The 17329-nt window shown below is 40.2% G+C and overlaps 1 protein-coding gene across 3 annotated transcripts in view; it reads left to right on the top strand.

Moving 5' to 3' along the window:
* Nucleotides 1-479: 479 nt before the first annotated feature.
* Nucleotides 480-17329, top strand: part of WWP1 (WW domain containing E3 ubiquitin protein ligase 1) — a 58654-nt gene continuing 41804 nt past the window's right edge. For all 3 annotated transcript variants that reach the window (XM_084222352.1, XM_084222351.1, XM_084222350.1), the window contains exon 1: nucleotides 480-836. The gene's annotated coding sequence lies outside the window, so the exon portion shown is untranslated. The remainder of the gene's footprint in view (nucleotides 837-17329) is intronic.

The raw sequence follows: 17329 nt of genomic DNA, 5'->3' as shown, positions 1-17329 counted from the left end.
CTGCGTTACTCAGAGAGGGAGAAGAAGCTCGGCGGTGGAGGACAGGGACCAGCCAGAGGGATCACGGGCAGGGGCTCCTGTCACGGCGGCGGCGGCAGAGGCTCCCGGCGGGGCACAGGAGGCCGCCCTGCCGGCACGGGAAGGGAGGGCGGGAGGCGGGTGGAGGAGACACCCCCCGCCTTTATCGCTCGCACCGCACCGGGGTGTGCTGGCTCTCCACGCCGCAGAGGAGCCTTGTCGGAGGACAGCGACTTGCAGGAGCCCTCGTTATCCTGCCCCAGCAGGCTCTGTCCCGCGGACCGTGCCCCGGGGCTGCAGCCCGACCCCGCCTCCCCCGACGTCGATTCCGTACTCTCGGCTCTTCTCCCCGCCGCGGCGCCCGACTTGGTTCAGCCCGGGGCAGGCGCTAGGAATAAGCCCTGTCCCCTTTGAAGAGCCTCGGTTCAGGCTCGCCTCTTCCCTCCCACCGCCGCTGCGCACTGCTCGGTCCCGACTGGGCCCTCCCGCCGGGGCGGCTCCAGCGGCTCCGGCTCCAGCTCCACAAGTTCCTGCTGCCCGTGCCCCGGGCGCGCGCACGAGGCTGGCCCGGCCGTCGGGGGCGCCGGGCGGGAGCAGCGGGAGCGGCAGCGGGAGCGGAGCCGGGAGGGGCGGGAGGAGGGCTGTTGTGCGGGAGCCGCCGATGCCGCTGTGAGATGGCATCATTCTGCGCGGCGGCGGCGGCGGAGCGCGGCGCGGAGGGGTGAGGAGCCGCCGCGGCGGCGAGGAAGCGAAGAAGAAGAAGAAGAGAAAGGTGGAAGGAGAAGGAGGCGGCAGCAGCTGTGAGGCTGCGAGCCACGGTAAGGGCACAAAACAGGCTGTGCCGCAGCCGCTTTGGTTTGCGGTCTGGCCCGGCAGAAACACGGCTGCCGTCCTCGCTCCTCGCCGCCGCTCGGCCGTGGGCAGCCAGGGGGGTGGGCGCTGGACGGGTGCGATCTGCCCCTGTCACCGAGGGGCGGGGAGGAGGGGAATGGGCGTGGGGGCTAAAATGGCGAAGGGAGCTGTAGTGAGGTCTCGGTCTCTGCTTTCCGGCACTTCCACTCGTCGCCCCCCTCGGGCTCTGCTGGTGGGGGGCGGCGGCTGTTGCTTCTCCCCTCCCGATGGCCCACATGGTGTTCGGAGAATTGCTGTTTCCCTGCCGTCTCCTGCTCTGTCTCGCGTCTGGACAGGGCTGAGGGCCTCTGGGCCCGCACCTGGCGAGGGGAGGGAGGGTCGGGGCTGTGCTGAGCCTGTGTCTCTGTGGGGCGGGGGGAGAGGGAGGGGGAGTGTCGCCGGTGTCCGGTGTCAGGCGAATAACCTTGTTTATTCCTGTCTACGGCCTTTGCGAGGGTGACTGGGGGCTGAGTCGTGACCTGTGTCAACGCTGAGTGGATTGCGAGAGGCTTTAGTGGCCAGGAGTCAGTGAGGCAGCTCCACGGCCGGCCCTGGCTTGCTTACGTGCGGGGTGAAAGCAGAGGAGAAGGATATTGTTATGTTTATGTTCACCTTCCTTTGGTGAAGCCGGGGAGGTGAGGAGCCGTGTCCCCTCCTCGGTGCGCTGCTGTCGCCCCTCACGGTGCCAGGCGCAGGGAACACGGGGTGTTCTCGGTCAGCGCTCAGGTTTTAGGTGTCAGCTCGTCTCTCGGGGTTCCTGTGATGGGTGTTTGGCCGAGCAGACTGTTGTGTGAATTGAAGACCTCAAAAGACCTGTTTGTGTCGTTTATCTTTTGTTTATGGTGTTGCAAAATGTTACAACTCAGCGTGTTTATTTACTTGATTTTATTTGTAGTTGTCTTATTTTTGGAATGATACCAATTCTCATCCCAGTTTAACCAGGATGAGCTAGCTCTGCTTCCAGATCTATAAATGTTTAAACTGTACATCAAAGAGAGAAAAGGACTTAACACCATCTAATTATTTTAATGGGAGCTCTTCGATGTTTGGGTGAAACTGTAAAAAAGGTATTCATATTTCAGTTGCATTTTCACAGGGCAGCTGTGTCTTATAAAAAGTAAGGGTGCCATGCATTGAAAAAAACCTCAGGTTATGCAAGTTTAATAATACTGGTTTACTAGGAGATGCAATCACTGACTGCAGGTAGCTGGGTTATATATGGTCATACCTGTGACAGATAGTATGATCTTCATAGCAATAAGTCTACTCTTAAAAAAAAATTGGTATACTGGTTTAATCTCTGCAATATAGAAAAAAAGAGACTGATATTGGCTGTGATAAACTTTACTAACTTTAACTGGTTGCATATTTTTTAAAAAAATTCTGTACTGCCTGATCTGAGTCCCTGTTGGTTGAGGTCTAAACTGAATAACTATTTCTGGTTCATTTAAATACTAATAAATATTAAATAAATTTACTTAGATAAAAAAATCTGAGAATTTTTCATCCTTTTGAGAAAAATTTTACAGCTGCAAAAAGCACAATTTACTTGGATTCATGACAAAAATGCTTTCAAATAGGGCAACCAGAAATACTTTTGGTTTATGCTGCTTGTGAACTTGTGGGTTTAGAATCCCTTTATCACCTCCTCAGTGTGGATTTGGAGCTATATTTTAAAGGTCTAGTCCTGTAAGTGCTTCTAGCTTGAGCAGCTTAGTACTATCTGTGGACTTTCCCCAATGACACTGTAGAATAATTCCCTTAAATACAAAATTATATTTGAAAGCTTGAGAGCTTTGGGAGTGATTTATTCTCTTGGTATGGGACACTTTGTTGCCAAAGAATATGGATTATTTTTGTTTGTAAAATAGTTTACATTTGTTGTTAAATACCAGTGAAAAAACCACTGTAAGTCAGCCAGTATGTTTTTGTTCAAGGGTTTTCAATAAACTTTAAATATTTGCCTACAAATGCTTCTTAAATTGCAGGAATACTGATGGAGTTCAGAGCCGACCCCTTTTCATAAGTCTGTGGAACCCTTGGAAGGAGAAATGTCTGCTAGTTTTACTGCTTTTCATCTTCCTTTATATCTTTCAGTATGAAGTTGGAAATTTTGATAAGTTGGAATTTCTCCCCACTTCCCTGTTGTTTTTCATGAAAGAATGTGTGTGGGGAAAGAGATTCCTTCTGGGTTATGGACAGGAAGAATCAGGAGTAAGGATCTAGAACAGGGAGTTGGTATCACATTCAGTTTCTTTGTACTTCCTATGCCATTAAACCATTAGACTTGAAAACTAAGGTGCCATAATCAAAATACTGAGACCTAAGCCATGTCTGTTAATTGGAAATGGCTTCTCTTTATGCACTTAAAGCAAATACTGATTGTTAGCTTAAAAAAACCCCCTGCAACCTAAATCCCCCACAAAAAACCCCAAGTGCATTTTAGAATTGAGTTGACATAATGAAGTGTGAAGGCTAGGTGAAGTAATGAATGGAGTGATAACCTAAATAAGTGCTTGCTGCAAGCTGTCTTTGAGTGATTCTTGTAAGTTACTTTTAGCTGTGTTAAAAAGACTCTTCCTGAAGACTAAAAGGGAGTGAAGCTACTGATAAAAATTTTCTATCTTTTAGGCAAGCCTTGTACTGCACTTGCCTGCTTCTGCAGAGTGTAACATTCACCTGAATTTAAAAAAAAAAAGAAAAAAACCCTTCTGGCTCTGCCAGATAATCAGTTGCATAGTGACTCAAAATCAGAAAAGCTGCTCCAGTGTGCCTGTAATAAAGTATGTGAACTGGGGCAGGATTCCCCAGTTTCTATGGTAGTGTAATATTAGCAAAAATCTTGTTATTTTTCCTGTCCTTGCAAAACTTGTTAACCAGAACTGCTGAACTCTTCATTTGAATTCTGAGTTGCATAATACAGTGACACTCTTCTATATTCTGAGGTCTGTGTCCCAATGCTGGCAGTAGGAGCTGGTTACATCCAGGTCCTTCTTTCAAAGTTTGTTGCCATTGCATCAGTAGGACACTTTCTGTCTTTGTGTTCATTCAGATTTACTGTGGTATGCTGGAATTCTCCTGTGGTTACATAAAGTGGCCATAGGTAAGGATCATTGGAAATACTGGAGGTGTCATCACTGTTTTCTTGAAGAAAAATAATATAGTTGGAAAAGAGAAACCTCCTCTGCTTATCAGCAGGAGTTGGGAGTGTCCAGAAGAGACATCCCAAAGGCTTGTAAAAAAGATGAAGTCTTAGAGTGGTGCACCCTCTTTCCCTGCCCTGGCCCTCTCCCCTGTAGAATACTGACATGGCACAGTTTTTGCTAAAATTTACCTTTAAGAGATAGTAAGAAGGAGGTTTTTTTTAGTTGCTTTTTGTAAGTGAAAACCTCTAACTACTGCTGCTTGTGATATGTATTTGCTGTGTTTGAGGAGCTGCTAGTTTAATCAGAAGCGTATTTAAGTTTATCTCTGTTTTCCAAGTGCAGTGTTGCTTTAGAGAGAAACACTGGTGATTCCAGGGAAGCCGGCAGTTGTTAGAGTGGTTATAACATGTCAGAATTGTTTACAGGGGAGAGAGCTAGGTTTGTTTTTGTTTTGTTTTGTTCTGTTTTTTTTTTTTTTTTTTTGTTTGGTTGGGTTTTTTTTGTTTTTTTTTAATTTCTTAGCATTGCAGGGAAAGTATGTCAGGAAAACCTATAGGTTTCTCTTACATATAGATCTACTAATTATTGCACATATAGTAAGAAGTAATTTATCATTGCAGGTTTACATGACTGTACTGCTGTAGTTCTATAGCAGCCTATGTATGACAAAGAAACAATTATATTTTGATTCCGTCTCCTCTCAGTCAGTGTTGAGGACTGTGTAAATTGTTCATCTAATATACAGTTTGATAATTCAGTACTGTCAAAAAATCACTTTTAAAATCCTGTTAAAAGAGTGTATGGCTTTGGATTTAACTTACAAATTCTACTGATTTTGAAGAGTCAACTGAAATTTATTGAGCTGGTTGTGTTACTTTATAATGGCTTTTGACTAAAATAAAATCATCATGAAAATTGGAGTGAAGCACGTGTTTAACAAAGCAGATAACGTTCTTCGGTTTTCATTAACCACCATTTTTCTTTTCATTGCAGTATGTTAGGTATGCTTATGTTCTGCTTTAAGTGCCTAGCATGTGAGAGTACTTAAATGTAACCAGTTCAAAACCTGAATACTTTTTTCTGAATAAAATTTTCTGTTACACAGTAGGACAATCTCTTGATTTGTCTTCTGTGTAAATTGCATTGAGAATGCAAATGCAGATTAGTAACTGACCACTCAAGTAGTTCAAACAGCATAGAATTCCTCCCATCTATTTCGATTCCATTAGGATTTTAGGCTTATTTTGCAGGATATTGTCTTGAAGACAGAAGAAAACAATTTAAAAACTGATGAGAAGAGGAAGTCAGATTTTAAAGATAAGCAGCAAAATAATTCTGGTTTATGCATTTAAGTGTCTTCACCTTGCAGCCTGAAGTGGGCAGAGGAGAGCTCTCATCTGTGCTTCTGTGAGCACTCAGAGCAGTAAACAGGATACTCTGCACACATTTCTGATTAGTGGAGTTTTTAACCCAGATCTTTTGCTATAAGATCTGAATGGAGCCAGAGATTAGCAGAAGAATCCTTTAGAAAAGGAAGCAACTAAAAACTTTTACCTGTTCCTCATATAGGTGGGTGAAAAATATAGGAAGACTTTGGATTTTATGTGCATTTCAAGGTAGCCAGAAATTTCTCAGTATAAATCAAATCAAATGAGTTGTAGTTTTAGAATGGGCTAAAGTAAACAGGAAAGATAAAGTTGATAATCTGTAAAATTGCACAATATGCTTTGGCATCAAAACTGAAAATATAACACATGTCCAGTTTTGAAACAGATTACTGTGGTAGTTCTTGAGAAATTCAGAAAGACTTTTTTTTGTTTGTTGTTTATAAGGATGAAGTAAAACTGCTGAACAGATCATGATACCTTAGTCTTAAAAACTGACCTTGTTTTTATTAACTGGTGTGCCAAAATTACATACACAATTCTCTCTCGTATTTCCTAGCATCTGTGATGACATAAAATTATGTTTGTAAGCATAACAATTAAAAAGCAAAATAAAATATAAGAGGAAAGCTCAATAGACGATGAATAGTAGTAGGATTAGCACACTTCCTTTTTCTCCTCAGGTTAGAATTGTGGAAGCTGCTTCTTGTTAAATTTCAGTTCCCTTTTTTCCTCCATTCTTGGCACAATTTATTTTCCACTTCTAACTATCTTTGTACGGTGTTATCTTTTTAAAAAATGATCACTTTTCTTACTTAGTAGCTGAAAAGATTTTGGGCTTAAAAAAAAAAAAAAGAAAGGAAGAGAAGATGGATTTTGACTTCAAGATGCCAGTTACAAGGACAGGAAAAAATCAGTTAGTATTGAAAATCTGATGGCTGATATCTGTATGTCATTCCAGAATAAAACACATCCCTGACTGTCTTCAAAGAGATTGCTGACAAAATGTTGTCATGGGATGGTGAATTAAACTGCATTGTTAAGGAAATAGCTATGGGAAAGAAAACTATTTGGAATCTTAGTTCATAACATGGTGAAAAGTCTTCTGCTAATGAACTGACAAAATTGGTAATTATTTGTTGAGTAGTGAAAGTTGAACCGTCAGATGGAAATAACAGTGCGTAGTGTAATATTTGGTGATAGGTACATTTTCTGTGTTAACATAGGAAACCTAATGTTGGAAAGAGTAGCTAGTAGCTACCACTGTTCCTCAAAACGAGGTGTAATGAAGTATTTGGTAACAAGAACCAAACATAGTTAAGAACTATTTTATGAAAATGTCCCATCAGAAATGGAGTAAAAATCTAAACGTTGGAATGTATTCACAATATAACATATATGAGCTTACATGCTATTTTTATATTACTTACATAAGCATATTTGTTTCTGGTAAATGGTTTTGGAAATCTCTCAGATATTTTACAAATTACCTGTTGGGTTTCTTGTTTGTTGTTTGTATTCAACTATCGGAGTAGTACAGCTTCTGTGCAAATAAAATGAAAAATGTTGTTAATTTTTAGCATTAAAAGAAAGGGAAGAGAAGCCTCTAGCAGAGGCCCACAGAACCCTAAATATTAAATCTATTAAATATAACTTTCAGCTCATGCTTTTAATCCTCTGTCATACAACTAAACAAAGAGGTACTAGAGAACACTTTTAAAAGTTGCAGAGGGTAGTCTATCAAGAAGTAGTTCTTACACAGTTCAGTTGAGATTGACTGAGGTATGATTCAAAATAAGGAATAAATAGACAAGGAGAAAATCCATTGCTAAGAAAGAGGGGTTTTAATAAAAAAATCATACAGATCATACTTTAGTACATAAACTAAATGCATTTTAAAATGCTTTCAAAGAGCAAGTTAGTCTAGACTGCCCACTCTAGCCTTTTTTTTTTTTTTTTTTTTTGTTATAGTGTGTTTATGTTTTTGTTTGGTTTTTTTTTAATATTACTGTCAGGGACAGCCTACTTTCAGAGTTGGTTGCTGTTCTTGTCTCTTTTGTATAAATCTATTATGCTGGTTGCTTCAGTTTCAAAGCTTTAAAGGCTATAAAAAATAAAAATTGATTAAATAAATCTTTATTAGCAGAGACATATACTTTGGGCTTGTTTTCCTGTGTATTCAAGAAATATACAGGAATATTTCCTTATATTCCTGTTCAAATCCTGCATATTTGAACATTTTGTGTTTCAATCTCTCCCTTATAACAGAGGGGAACTAAGAACATTTTTCCAGATGTTTAGTGACACTCCACAGCTTAAAAACTGGTGTTTCTAAAGGTTGATACAGAAGATGTAGGAATAGACTAAAGAATAAAACAGACAATGTCATCATGACACTGTTTCTGTGCACAGTGCATTTCTAGCTTGAATGAATGCTTTGTGTATTTTTTCAACTTTTTCCATGTTCTGCCCTGTCTTAAAAGCTGTATAGTACAACTGGAGAAGGCACAAGAAAGGACAGCAAGAGGAGGAGAGATTCATATGGCTGAAGGCTTGGAGAATGACTAAGCATTTTTAATACTCTTCAGGCTGAGGGCCTGTGTGTTGACCCTATCCTGCAAGCATATATTTTGTGGGTAAAGGATACTGGAGATGCTTTTCTCTTGCTTGTCTTTCCTCTAATATCAGCACCAACAAGTCCCTCGAAAATCAGCCTGCATTAGGGAATAACTGACATCCTTCAGTGGGAAGCTGGTCTTTTCTGTATATTCTTTGTAGCCACCTGATTTCAAGACAGTGTTGCTCACAAGAATAAGCTGTTAATCATTTTAAGTTTTATAACTTAGTCTTTAGCTTTTCTCTAAAAAGGATACTGACTTTCATGAACGTATGTTTTCATTCACTATTGCTTTTGTAATGATGTGTTAAACTTACTATGCAAGATATTATTGTGGTTCAGTATTGGCCCTTGAGAAGTCAAACTTTGGGCCCTTCTGTTTTTTATTAATTTTCATGTTCTCAACTTGTGATTTTTTTTTTTTTTGGTTGTTAAATTTTGGAATCAGATTAACTCAGACTAAAATTGGATTGGAAACTAATTAGCAGAAACAGGCAACTCTTTGTTTTAAGATGTGAGAATTATTCATCAGCTTAGAGCCCTGGTAAGAATCAGGTTGAATTCTCTAGCACTGTAGAGACTGAAGGGCTATTTTTGAAAAAGTAAGCTTGGCTGAATGCTCTCAGGTAGCAGTAGGTAAGATTAGTGCAGTCTGTGACTGGAAGTAGGACAGACATGTTTTAGTGTTTTAACACTGCTGAGATTGACAGCTGGAAAGAGCCTTGCATAGCACTTTTAAAAAATCAAATATTCAGAGAAAAGAGAGTGAGAACATGCAGTGAATTCTACTTATACCTCTTTGAGCTATTTTTTGAGATAAAGTTACTGGTGAGAGGTGGATCACATCAAATGTCTTACTGACAAAAATTGTGCAAAACCCTTTCTGCCACTTTCTGATAACACTGAGTAGGCTTCTCTTCCCCTCTTTGAATTATTGCTTTTTTTGTGACTTACCAAAACAATGGGGAGGCTGGGAAACTATTTTGTGAAGCAGTAATAATGTATTTCCCATTATTGGTATTCCTTAGTCACATTTTTTCATATCCCATAAAAACATAGTGGGGGGGAATGTAACAGTAACAGCAGCACTCTTGGTTAATGTCTTTAAAGTTGTTCCATGTTTGCTAATTTTGCTACGGCTGCATTAGAGATGTGTTTACACCAGTCAAAGCTATTGTAACTAATAAGGCGGTGCTAACAGACACAAATTCCTGCGAGTGGATTTTATAAGCTATCTGGGCACTCTTGGTATGTGCTCAGGCTCTCTGCCTGTTCAGAAGCTCATACTTCTCCATTTTCCATGTGGTGAAAATAGGTTACCTATGTATTTTAGTGTGGAAGTACCTATATGTAACCAGGGGGTAAAGTTTTCTGTTTGCAGTGTAGGTACAGTAAAATCTGCCCATATTTTAACTATCTTAATATATTGGTTTACAACATTGCTCTTGATGCAAGTCTGATGAGCAATAATTTATACCAAGCATTAGGATTCTCCATAGCAGAAGACAACCCAGAAAGGCTTGTGTAGCTAGCATATATCATGTTCTGGCAGATATGAGAACTATTCAGCTAAATATTAGAATTAAGGAGAAAATATTCTTTACTGATTTCTTGGCATATGTGTTGGCTTTTAACTACCATTGTTCTGTTCAAGAAAAATGGAAGTTGTTGAAGGTGTTTACTCTGTTTGTTTCACTGTGTGTGTATTTTTATCTGTAACACACAGAGGAGGCATTGTGGCATTTTTCATTATTTGGCATTGTGGTAGGACCTAGAAGCATCATTGTGATTAAGATTCACAAGCAATGCATGCTGTAAATATTTTGCTGTAAGTTGCTCTGTAGCAGTGGAACTAGGTTCCATACAGACTTTTCTTACAGTTACAATTCATTTCTTCATGTGCTGTTCTAGACCCTTCTTCCTTATAATAAAAAAGGCACAATGCACTGCTGCAGCTCAGACTGATTCAGAGCTTTCTGCGGTGTTTGTGTAGCTTTAGAGTCAGGCAGTGTAGAGAGCTTGAACTCACGCTGCAGCCTTTACTCAGCAAGTGCATGAAATTGTGTCTCTTTCCTCTGCTAGGTTATTGAACTCCGTGAAACTCATGGGAACTTAGTGTTTCAGAAGATATTACTTCTCAGTTTATTTTAACTGGATCTGGTGGTGAGCAGATTCACTTAGAGGGATGGACATGAAAGGAAGATGAGGAAGAGGCAGGTGGACAGTATGAGTCATTCATGTGATGTTTGCTTGGGAAAACAATGCTAAAAAGGTCCAAGTACAAGGCAGAACAGAACAGGCAGATGTGTGCAGTGGAATCATAGTCATTTGTCTGGGCCTCTTGCATAACACTTGGAAATACAGTGTTTTGTAAACTTCTCTAACGGTACTGTATTTTTTCTTAGACCCTTATATGAGGCTGGTAATATGTTATGGATAATGCACAGATCAATTCTGTGGCATTTGTAGCAATGGTCAGTGAATGTACTTGAAAAAACGCAGAAAATACTGTTTATATATAGCTTGCTCTCTATGTCAATAGGAGTAGATGAAGATTTGGTTTCTGAGGTGGAGGGGTGGAATATGCATACAGCTTGGCTTAAGAAGGAGGATTTATTCTGTATATAAATATACAGTAGTATTTATATCAGACCCACTGTGAAGAATGGTAGAATTTGTCCAAAGGAGGAGTAGAGAGCTCAGGATGCAATGTTTGCTTGGCTTAGAGAAGATGAAACGTAGAGGTGATGTCATCGCTGTCTTCAACTCCCTTATGATGGGCAACAGATAAGGAGGTGCTGCTCTTCTGGTGTCTGCTGATAAAAGGTGAGGGAGTTGCTTAAAACTGTTTTGGTTTGGTTGGTTAATAAGGAATTCTCTGCTGAATCATGGAATGGCGTATGTTGGAAAGGATCTCAAAAGTGGAGTCTAGCACTGGAACAAGCTCCCCAGGGAACTGGTCATGGCCCCAAGCTGTCAGTTTCCAAGAATAAAATAGGAGTACAGTATTTGGCAGGGACCTACAGTGATCATCTAGTCCACCTGCCTGAGCAGTTCAGGGCTGACAGCAAGGTAAACTATGTTGTTAAGGGCACTGTTTGAATGTCTCTTAGTCTATGCCCCAGGCCTCTCAGAGTTTATCTCTCTAAGAAACCTGTTACAGTGTTTGACCACCTTCTCAGCAAGGAAATACTTTCTAATGTCAGGTCTGAACTTCTCTTGACTCAATGTTGAACCATTTCTACATGTCCTGTCACTAAACAAACTGGAGAGGAGATTAAAGCCTCCCTCCACAGTTTCCAATTAATTGGCTTGCTACTGATACATTAAACTCCAGTATCCAGATCATTGATATAAATATTGAACAGGACTGGCCCTGGAACTGAGCCTTGAGGAGCAGCACTGGGACAGGTCACCAGCCACTTGTAGTCCCATTTGGTACAACCCTTTGAGCTCTGCCCTTCAGAAAGTACTTCACTGAGCATACCATGAACCTGCTCTTCCCACAGTTGGGCAACTTGTCCTGAAGGATGTTGGTGAGGAACAGTATCAAAAGCCTTGCTAAAATCCAGAACTATATCTGCCACCTTCACTTCATCCACAAGGCCAGAGACCTTATCCTAGAAGGATTTAAAATTAAACAGGATCATTTCATGATCACAGCTGCCGAGACAGCAACCTACTGTCGCATCCTCCACGAGTCCTTCTGTATTCACAAACAGCAAGTCTGGGAGGGCATCTTTTCTAGCTGGCTCACTGAGTACCTGTGATAAGAAGTGACTTCCTACAGACGTCAAGAATTTCCAGGACTTCCTCATCACAGTGGTATGGCACTCCTGGTTGATGTTAATTGAAATCTTTTGTAAGGGCAAGGGCTACAAATTCATGGGTTTACCCTAAATTGCCTTGAGAATAATTAATCAATAATTATTTCCTGGCTGGGGTATCAGTTGTAGACACCCACTGCAACAACTCCTTTTCTTCCATACCCGTAATCCTCTCTCGGGGGCTCTCAATCACATCATGACTAACTATAAGGCTGTGCAATCAAACCCTTGCTCTCAGACAGAGCAATTCCTCCACCTTGCCTGCTCTGCTCCTGAAAAGCCTGTAGCCCTCCATCCCAGTGCTCCAGCCATGAGACTCATCCCACCAAGTGTTACAAACACCAATAATATCATAGCTCTGGGAACTGACTAATCCATCCTGTTCAGGAAGCATAGCACTGTGTGGAGTCAGGAGTTGGATAGGGTGATCCTTGGGGTTCTCTTGATCTCAGGATGTGCTGTGTTTTAAGAAGAGTTACAGTTTGCTTTCCAGTTCAGTTCTCTGGCGGTCTGCTGCATGGTTGGCAACTTGGAACTTAGTAACAAAATATTTACAATGTATCAGGGACATTGAAGCATCTCTGGAGAAGCTTTTGGTTTACTGTCTGGGGAAACTAGTGCCTTGTCCTATTGTCAAGGCCTCATAAACCTTGGAGGAGAGTGCTGAAGCTGAAATTCTGCTTCTGTGAAAGCGGATCTTAAGGAAGCCACTACTGTATCTATACCCACCAGTATGTACTATAGCCTTAGCAAAAAGATGAGAAATTAAATGTTCCTATATCCCTGACTGTTCTGGCTGGTCTGAAGATTCACTCCCAAAAGTATGTTGATGAAAACAGAAAGTATGAGGATATTCTCATAGTTTTCTTCTCATTTGTTTTGTTGGAGTACTAATTTACAAATTTGGGTCCTTTTCCAGACTTCTCAGCCTCAAGTAATTCTCATTTTTTTGGGGAATACTTGTAAGCTATTCTTAGATAAAGGAGTGAGGGATATTTTAAGTTGAAGATGGCTTTGATAGTAAGTTTGAGTTTTAACAGGAGAAGCAAAACATTCTGCTGGCCGAAGATATCTGGGGGTCCTGGTGGACATGACGTTGAACATGATGCAGCAATATGCCATGGAGACAAAGAGGGTGACTGGTTCCTGGGCTGCATTAGACAAAGAATCTGTCAGGTTGGGGGAGGTGGTCCTTTCCTTTTATTCAGCACTGGTGATGAGGCCATACCTATAGTGCTGTGCCCAGTACTGGGCTCTTCAGTACTGGATGTGCTGGAGAGGGTTTAATTAAGAGCCTTCAAGATGATTAAGGCACTGGAGCACCTCTACTTAAAAAAAAAGTTTCCAGTTGTCACTCTTAGGATAGAATATATCTTACAGTTACAAATGTTTTGAACAGTACATTTTACTGTCCTTTCAATTTTTCCAGGTCTAGTTGTATAGGTCATACTTATGTTCTTGATGAAATAGTTATTTTTTTTAACATATATATTTTAAACTCATCAATACCTAAGGAATTGGAGAAACTATTAGTAAGAAATAAGTACTAAAGGGATCTGAAGGAATGTTATAATCTTGATAAGTAGCTAACTATTCTTTTAAATAGTTTCAAGCTGTTAGCTTTTCATTTTTATTAACTATCCTAGATTTTTGTTTAAGGTAGAGACATACGTTTCAGTCCATCAGTTTTTGTCTTACTCAAGTTTAGCAGTAGGTACCACGGAAAATAATTTGTTGCTCAACAAACAATGGTGTTTACTACAATCCTGTCCTAGAAGTACTATCACTGTGTGTTTCCATTGTGTGAGAAGTAAAATCAGTGCTCTTAGCATTATTTTAAATGATCTGGGTAAAACTGATTTTCATTCCTAGTATTTCTAAGCTATTAAACAATGACTTTGGCTACTATTTATAATACTTTTACAAATGGTATCTCATGGGTGAGGCGACTGTTCAGTACTACTGTCCCGGTTTAGGGCAAATTTGGGAGAGAATCCACAAAGAGGGGCCCCTCCAGGAAGCAAACCCACACGGTCCCTCCCCCCAACCGGTTCGGGAAGAATTCCTCAGAGAGAAGTGGAAAGAACCTGTTTATTGCACAGCACAGCACCCCTAGCACACAAAATGAACAATACCGGATGACAGCACTGTTTCACCGCTCTGAAAAAGATGACCAATTCAGAAAGTCTCTCTGGGGGGGTCGCTCTGGTATCAGTCCCTCCGACGCTGGGGCAGCTGCTGCAGCCACAGGGTGCAAACTCTTGGTGTTCCCAGGTCCCAGTCCAGAGCAGGTTCGAGTAGATTCCAAAAGAGGAGAGGAGAAACAGTCCAGGAGGAAATTTGAACTGTTTAGCTTAACTAACTAATGAGAAAAAAGCAAGAAGCGAGAGCAAGCAGAAGCGGGGGCAAGCAGAAGCAAGAGCAAAAGCCGAAAGCAAGCAAAAAAACAAGAAGCAGCACTATGTACTGCCCCGTCTGTATGTCCCGCCGGCCGTGGGGGAGCGGCTGATAAGGGGCCAAAACAAAACATTCCCTCTGCAGAGCCAGTCTTGAAGGCAGGGAACATAATATCCAGCATAAACAGACACACGAATGGGGATACAAGCATCCTAACATCAGCCTAGGACAACTTCTCACAGCATCTTAAAAATTTACTGGCTAATTATAAAATTTACTCTATGCTTTATGATTCTGAATACATTTAGTACCATCTTTTGCATTCACTTTGAGCATAGAACTGTTGCTTAAGTTGCTTTCCCAGGGATTCTGAAAGTTAATAATCTTTCCTTCATTGAACATACTGTTAAATAAGTTAGGATTTGTAATGTTCAGGTTCTTTAGTTTCATGCATAATTTTAAGACATAGGGAGAAAACCTGGTGGTAAGCATGTATGCTACTTAGTTCCATTCTTAAATATTTTTTATTTTGTAACATATGGGTTTCATGTGTATTTTGTGTTGAATAACTAAAATATCTCCCAGAAAAATTTTAGATCATATAGATATAAAATGCAAAGAGAAGAATATACATAGGACTGAAATTTAAAGATAGTAAAGATGAAAACAACAAAAAAAATAAGGGGTTCAAAAAACAGGAAGTGTTTAAATTCGTGCAGATAAAAAGGTATGGGAATTGGCTGCTTGGGACAAAAACAGTATACCAGCAGACATGGAACTTGGTTTAGTCTGTGAAAAAAATAAAATATCCCAGTGTCATATAAACAGATCTATTAAGTTAAATTGAAAGAATCCAAGACATTCAGAGTAAGGCATCCAGATTAAAAATCAAAGGTTAGCGCTGTTTGTGTAACTTGGATTTTGCTTTTCTCTCATATGTCTAGCAGGAGTCACACATTCATTTGCCACTGAACGATTTCTTTGAGTGTATCTGTAAGAATGACAAAAAACCCACCTGCTGCCTAATGATGCTTCATTACTCCATAGTTCTTGTTCAATTAATTTAATTTCAATTAACTGAAGCTTGTCAAGGCTTTTATTTGACATTGAAAAAAATATCTTCAATGTTTTTGCAACTTCTAGTAATTTTAAGTGGGACTTATTGCCTGCTTAACTATTACAATATGTTCATTTACAGCTTTATATACCATTTTTAAAGTCCTTGCCAGCTAGAAAATTTTGTAATGTGAAATAATTTAAACAATAGTATAGCTAGGCAATATTTTCCTTTCCTTAAAGTTTGTTCTTATGTTCAAGCAATTTTGGATCCTTAAGAGTGAGTGTAACAGAGTGCATATGTGAAAGAGTTCTTCTAAGTGGCTGAAGCATGTCAAGGTAGCATTTTGCCAGCTTTATGACTACTTTAAATTCTGGCATTCTATTGAAAGGAATCACACCAGCAAGTATTGTCATTAAGTGTGTAAGATGTCCCTGAATATAACTTTTTGCTAGAAGCTATAGGAGTTCACAGGAGTAAGGTTGTTTTTTCTCCCCCTTCCCCCATACAATAATTAGCTGCTGATTAATTAAAGCTAATACCTTGGCCTACATGATGTCTTGTCTGTATCCCTAGTCCATCGCACCTAAACCAAAATTTGTATTGGGCTTCACTGTATATTCCTGGTTAACATATAATTGTTCCGAAAAGAGAATGGAACTGCAGACTTTCTGAATTGGCCTGAAATAGTAAATCTTAGAGGAGCAGAACATCTCAAATGGAGGAGGAGAGATGAAATTTTTGTGAAGAACAAATTAGTTTTGTCTTCAACATGAAGCAAATGTTTAGTAGTTCTCAGAAGGTCCTACTGGTGTTTGTGATAAGTATTTCCATTGCTTCTTAAAGTGGCATTTGGTTTGTGCTAGGGTTTGTGGCATTCAAGGGAAGAAAACTTTAAGTTCTCTATTTGCCTATGTGTAATTATTACTGTAGTTTTAACTTTTGATGATCAAAACTATCCACATAGGGAATGCCAAGTCTTAGATTTTTTTTTTTGTTAGTATTACAGAGGGCAAGGAGAATTGTAGAAGTGACTTTACTGTCCTGCTCAGTGTAAGAAAGGCCAACACATTTTTGTGTCTACAGATATTTCTCCAGATCTATTTCAGGTCTGGTTTCTGTTTGTGCATCTCAAATTACTGGGGTGAAAGTTTCCTGATGGCTAAGGGAGAAATCCTTAATTTTTTAAATGATAATAGAGTCACTGGTTCTCTCTGGAAGTAATACAGTTTGGGTTCTTTTTTTTTAAAAACCCAGTTAATTAGGCATGTGTTCAATTAGCTGTGACAAATCATCATCATTTTTAAAGTTGATAAATAGTGAAATAGACTTTTCAATCTGAATTGTGTTGAATAAAAATTCTGGATTTTGAGAACCTTAATGGAAAGAAATTGATTAAGAAACTTACTTGCATCTGACATAAGAAAAGGCATCTTTTATTTTTCTTTTATTTTTACATCAATAAACTTTCTTCCGATCCTATATTGCTGATTTTCATCAGCGTGGTAACTCCCTTCCCCCCACCCCAGCCTTGTTTCTTTGGTGGAGGAAGAGGGCCTGGAGGCAGGACTAGAAGTGTGGATGATTTTCTGTGCTACCCAACAAAATGGAACAGCTGTCTTTCCCTGCAACATGCTCACACAGGGTTGCTTTGTCACCCTGCATGCTCTACTATGGGCAGAGTTTCCCTGGAGTCTTTCCTTCCTATACCTCACACTCAGAAGATCAGAACAGCTACAGTACAGAGATTCTGACACCTACAGCCTCCTGAAATCACTGTTCACTTCTCTAACCTTTAGCATTAATTGACCTTTTTAAATTAATGAATTAAAGTGGAAAAAAAACCCCCTGTTTTCTGTGATGGGATTTTTTTATGTTATGAAATGGTATTGCAGGTAATTGGACCATCCTATCTTGGTACTTTTTTTTTTTGTTTGTTTTATTCCTAGCTTGATTCTTGTGGTGTCATATGAGTAGGGAAATGGGTTTCT

The sequence above is a fragment of the Fringilla coelebs genome (genome assembly GCF_963513975.1).
Source record: "Fringilla coelebs genome assembly, chromosome: 1".
Lineage (NCBI taxonomy): Eukaryota > Metazoa > Chordata > Aves > Passeriformes > Fringillidae > Fringilla > Fringilla coelebs.
Note: the sequence above shows the minus strand (reverse complement) of the source record. Positions and strands in the feature narration are given on the sequence as shown.